Here is a 6,727-nt window from a genome sequence, read left to right as displayed (position 1 = left end):
CGTTTAAATGAGAAAATGATGATTAATCTATGAGAACTTGACTACTTTTAGCAAAATCGATCATTTAATTTCAAACTTCAAGATTCAATACGATTTTTAGAACGCTTCAATCTGCCTAGAACTCAAACGAACAGTTGAGTTCTAGAATTGGTTTTTTTTAACTTTATATATTGCTTTTACTTTTATTTTAAGATTTCTTGGAGTGGGACCCAAAACTTAGCTCAAAAGAAACCCTCGAGAAAGGCTTGAAATTAAAGCAAGCAAGAAGTATTCAGAGTTCATTGACTAGTGACTACTAGTTGGTTTCCTCTTCCATTATTTTCCACCATGGAATGAAAGGCCATGCATCATTTTAATATAAAAAATAAAAAATAAAAAATAAAAGAGAAAAGTAAAGAAATAAAGTGTAAAAGGAACTCTACTTCATCTTGCTATAACAATTATAAAACAAGATCTTTGATATAATATTCGGCCGTTCATGTGACCACATCAACTTTTAAATGTCTTAAAGATATAATTGTCAAGTTAACAACACAATATCGAACGAAATTGACAAAGCGTTAGCAAACTTGATATCTCCAAACTAGTTTATCTAGTACTACTATATATATCGTATACCACACATTCCCTAAGAGTTTGACAACTCATACATATAAAAGGCTCGACTTATTAAAAAATTTTCCGTTGGGACCACAATTTGCCTAAGGTAGTAACTACTAAGAATCCCTTGTAGATTGTGCATTTACCCACAAGATTATTCTTCCTTCTTCAACGTACTAAACTTTAATTTATTTGCACTGATACAAAAATCAATTAGTGAGTTCATTTTTATTTGGACTCGAATCTTAATTTGTTAAATATGATTAAACAAGTAGAGCACTTAGATTCAATCTCTAAATATAGAAGTTTCTCTTACAATGAATGACCTAATCAATATTCTTAGACGAAAATCGTGAATAACAACAATATTTTACTAGTTAATGATATGTAAAAGATAAGAATATGATGAAAAAAAAATTAAGAATACAAATATGATGGTATTTATACAAATATGTGGTGCAAGTATAACCTTCCACTTTTAAAATCATTGTTTTCATGGTGATCCAGTTCCCACCATTCATAAAACACGTGTTATATCGTTATTCAAAATATTCTCGAAATCACAATTCTTTTATAAGTAGCATATACAACCGTTCAAAATATAAATAAATAAAAGAAGAAGAAGAAGAAGAAGAAGAGAGGTTAAAATTATTAGTGATTCATCAAGTCACTACATAAAAAACATAGCAACAATCAATCTCATTTTCAAACACATTCGACCAAGGGTGATATTGGCATTCCACAAATAGTTAGAAAAAAAATAAAGTAATTTCTATTCTAATCACAATTTTTAATTGTTATACCACATTTTAGTTGTAATTTGGGTCCTCTACTTTTGCTCTTGTAATAATTATACCCAAACATTAGCCAGTCTTCGCTTCTAGAAAGAAGCGGTCTTTGCAAGAATGACTTCTTTTCAAGAAGGGGGGTTACATGTGTATGTGTAACCAAGAAGAAGTTGTTGGCTTAATAAGCGGTTTGTCTCGTCAATTCTTATCTTTAACCTTCCATCAATTAACATATTATGTCCTTGAAGATGATTCTAGTAAAATATTCTATTTGCATACTTGAAAATGAAGGAAAACTATTACATCATACTTTTGTATTATTATTATTTTTAAAAATATGACGAACAAATAAGTCGTTTCATGTCTTATGAACGAACTTATTTAACGTAAATTGTTATTAAAATTAAGATATAATAATTAATGGAAGGTTAAAAATAAAAATGCATCGAGCTTCAGTCATTTTCACGATGGTCCATTCCGTCACTTAATTATTGTATCACTGTCTCGTGTTCCATATGGTACACAAAACCTATGAGTATTAATCCCATTACGGTTGCTTCGTAATAGTGACTTAACAAACTTTTCACAAAAAGCTCATATTAAATTGAACGTCCAAAAAAACGTGGAATTGGGACCAAACTCATAAATCATAATGTCCCCACAATTAAATGATACATGACAAAGGAGATATAAATACAATGAAGGCATAAAAGACAACCACATCATTTTATTTATTATTATTATTATTTTTAAGTACACTGTAAAAAAGCATGTTTTGTAACTTTAGTATTTATAAATAATTTATACACATGAAACGAACATAGACAAGCAACCTTACCGACATAGGTATTCCTTCTAAAACAAGGCTATGAGCCAAGCCTATGAGATATCTAATTATATTTCATTAAAAACATTTCAGGACGATAAAAATTGTGGTGGTGATCGAGTATATTGATGTTTCATCACTTATTGAAAAATTTCATTTATAACTTTTAGTCGTGGACAAGTCTTATATTTTGGTCATCATTGACACGTTCTTATTTTGAAAGTGTTATCTTAATTTGAATGTTTTGACCTGGGCAAGGGAGAAGCATAAAAGTTAGTTCTTCGATAACCCTTGGCACCATTAATGTCTTTTCTTGCTGTAGTGCGAGCTAAAAATTTACAAATTGACGAGTTTCTAGATATTTACATAGTAATGTTAATATAAGTGCGTTTTACTATTTCCAACTTTAGAAAAACATGTTTTTAACAATTTATTAGGTATAGTCTTATATTACAATAAATTTGATTAAAATAATAATGTATTAAAATATCCAAGTTGAAGATAAACAATTTAATACTCGAGTCAAGATAGTAATTGTTACGTAGTACAAAATCACCTAACTTATCCCTAATTAATGCATATACATGAATTTATTAATGGACTCAGAATTTATTTATTTATTACGTCAACAGCATGAATTAACTTAAGGTGCATCTTTTAAATTGAAAAGCAGTTAAACTGTGAATTTAAACTACCGAATTGCATATGATTACTAGAAATGAATTTAATAAACTAATTTTCTTTTATCTATTAATTTACATTTTCAATGCTAAGTTCTTCATTCGTCAACGTATGGTCTTGGTGCCGTGTTGGAACAGTCACGATAAACTTCACAATGCATCTTTCGGATTCAAAAATCATTAAATGACGATTTTAGAATTACAAATTAAAGATAACTGCTAGACTTAAATTTAATAATTTGATTTTTTTTTTTTTGCCTTTCCATAATTTGATTTAATTAACACATGATGAAAATTTGTGGTGATATCATGAGTACCTTAGTACGTAAAAAAAATAAAAAAAATTGAACAACCGTGCTAAACATCCAGGATGAAAAATAGGCTAAAAAATAGGGGTGACACGTGTCATCCTACAATTGGACATATTGAAAAATCAAAATAAAAAACATCCAACCATTTGTCGCCACCTAAGTCTGTCTCCCCCTTCCCCATTTTTAACCATAGCTAACTGACTTTATTTGAATTTGAACACAAAAAATCTTGTGAGGGAGCCCCCCCCCCACACCCCGCCGCCTGGACCACTTTCTTTACAGACAGTTGGATTTTGTCCAAACATCCTACGTTGTTGAATTTTCAAATGTATAATTCAAAAATCTCCAAAGCCACAACTCATTATTTATTATAGTACATTTCTTAAAAATAACCAGCTACCTACTCCCTTCGAAAATTGTATCTCCGAGTTCATGTGAAGGCGAGGGATGGGGGGAGAGTGGGGACGGAGAGTTTTCTCCAGTTCGAAGAATCAGAAGGATTTTCCTTTTCATTGGTTCGTATTAGGGTTTGATGGTAGAACTCACATATTCTATGCCAATTACAAATTTCGCTTCTTTTGTAAAGGACAATTTCAAATTTGTGACTGCTTCGGTATTTCATTGATGAATTTCTACTTCATTATGTTTTAGGTTTGTGCCACGTTTATTCACCACTCAATTCTATCTATTTATAATTTAAATTATTTATAAGAACTTCTCAAATATACTTTAAATTACAAGAGTATAACAAAGATTATTTAATATTATTTATAAACGTTTTTAAAATGTTCATCACCACTTTGGTTTACATGTTCAACTTGTTTGTTGATTAAGACGGAAAACAATTGATGTAGTGACAACATACCTTGCCCCCCCTACAAGGTGAGGCACATAATGGTTGTTGTTTCTACGAATCTGTCCCAATGCCATCTCTAATTCTATCACAGTTTCATGGTGCAACTAAAACAAATAAAATAATCTCCATTGATAAATTTACGTTCATACTTATTTTAGAAGAATCTATATTTATATACTTATAATACCTAAAAAAAAATCAAATAATGTTCTATTCGTCTAGATAAAATTTTATCACGTGGGACATTCGACACATATAAATAAATACTTACCTGTACAGTTATGTACAAACGATACATTCTTAAATTTAATTAGTTATACATGCACCAGATGAAGTTGTAGCAAGTACTATGCATCCCTTGTTGCGAAAGAAAAGTATACAAATCAAATAATCAATTCTTGGATGCAATACCCACAAAACGTTATGCTCAAATCATAACTAAAACAAAAAAAAGGGACATAAAATAAAATTCATCAATTATCATATAGAATGGAATGGACTGCAATCATATTAACGTGCCAAAATGGTCCATAACACGCCAAATTCATACATCATGGCTCCACATTTTTTGTATAACCTTTTAAATGGCATAGAGACGCACTGCAACCACATATTTATTTTGTCACATGTATTTTATTTTCTCAACTTTTATGAAATAAGTTCAAGTTTAGAGCTTATCTAAATGAAGGGATAATTGCACCTAACTCCTCAATCAATTATTTCAGTAGAAGGTTGATCGTTAACCTTTCACTATAGTTCAAAACTTAGTTATGTTGTCTTGCGACACTCGTAAAACACGAAGACGACAGTCCAAATTGTAAACCAACGCACAACCTCGTGAAAATTAGACATTCAAAAAAGTAAAAAACAAATTAGACATGAAAAGAACATATAACAATTTGATATAGATTTAGATGATTTCTCCCTTTAAAGACTGCTAACTTAACTATAATGAAAAGTTGATAATCGACGTGATACATCATACATTTAGCCCTTGTTTGGTGTAGCTAAAATTAAATTTAATTATGAAATACATGGTTAAAAAATTGTGGATCCCAAAAAATGTGTAGTTAATTTGAATTTAAATTTTTATCAACTTTTTAAACTACACCAAACATGGACTCAAAATTGTTGGAGATTAACTTGTTGTTAAGCCCCTCTTTGATAGGGATTAAAATTTATATTTTACTCTATGTTAAAATTAATAATTAATTTTAATCACATATTTTCGAGATCCACAACTTTTCAATCTCATATTTCGTTAACTTTTATCAAAATTTCTAAAAAAATAAAAAAAAAAGAAAAAAATTAATTTTATCTCCACGAAGTGGGGACTAAAATAATAAATTAGAGGCTAGTGATGTAATTTTCCTCTACATTACCTTTCTGTGGGGGTGGGATTTGTACACGCGGACCACTAACTTTCAAACTTTAGTATTGGTCGATTTTATTCGAATGCGCCAATTTTGATGGAATTGCACCAAGAAATAGTGTACCTCGTGGGCACAATAAAATATTCATTTTTATGTATGTCACAATCGCGTTAAGACATTCTTGCTCCACTTCATGGACCGACTGTTTAAATTTATATTGCAAACAAGTGAGATTTATATATGAATAATAAATACTATTTATTATAAATGATGATCTTTTACACAATAAAATAGTGGGTTTATTTTCACAAAAATTGATAGTATATATCACTGGTAATGAATGTTAGTATTGAGATTGACATTCCTTTGTTTCTCGTAATAGTTCATCTTCAATATCTAAATAGCGCATATCATCAACGCATGTCATGTTTGGAGTACTGGAGTGATTCGAGATGGGACGTAATAGTCACAGAAAAATTAAGTGTTCTATTAAAAATTTCTACTACTTAGATATTGTAACCTTTTTATCTTTTAGAAACCTTACAAAAGTCTTCTTTATTGTTTAAAACTCCATCAAAAGATATACTATTTTCATTCCAATACACTGATTGCCAAGGTATTACAAGATTGTAAAACAGACTCATGTCATGATATCTCGATAATCAATCAATCTTCTATCTAATATTTATTCAATTGGCTGTAAATTTCGAACATCTATATATTTTTCAATAGACATTTCTTTTTTCAACAATACAAAAGTATATCTCAATAAACGAAGAAAACTTTAACATGAAGGTCTCGTACACACAAGTAGAGGGATTTTTCATTTAAATCATCACACTTCGAACTTCCACTTGAATGTGAAAGGAGCAGTGATTTGAGTAGGTTGATATTCAATATATCACCATTTAAGATTAATCTTACTATATATATATATATGACCGTTTATTGAAAACTTTTCCATGTAAAGGGAATTACAGCAGAAGTTTGAAGATGGCATGCCATTACGAAAAATGGCCTTTTCTAATTAACAGGCTTTTACAATTTGTCAAGATTGTCATTAATACATCAAAACTTCTTTGTCTTTTGTTAGACCATAAAAGTGGCACAAAAATAAACAATATTGAGATTTCATCATTTGAAGCAACCCTCAAGCTGCACTTTAACTAACACAAAATTGCACTGCTGACCCCTGCTATACTGACTTAGTTGCCAGTTGGTCTCCAACTTTTGAAAAAGAGTAAATCGATCTTTAATCTTTCATTATAGTTGTACAATCAATCCCAATGACGA

The sequence above is a fragment of the Olea europaea genome, chromosome 1 (assembly GCF_002742605.1).
Source record: "Olea europaea var. sylvestris chromosome 1, O_europaea_v1, whole genome shotgun sequence".
Taxonomy (NCBI): Eukaryota; Viridiplantae; Streptophyta; class Magnoliopsida; order Lamiales; family Oleaceae; genus Olea; species Olea europaea.
The sequence above is the reverse complement of the archived record's forward strand: the minus strand, read 5'-3'. Positions refer to the sequence as shown.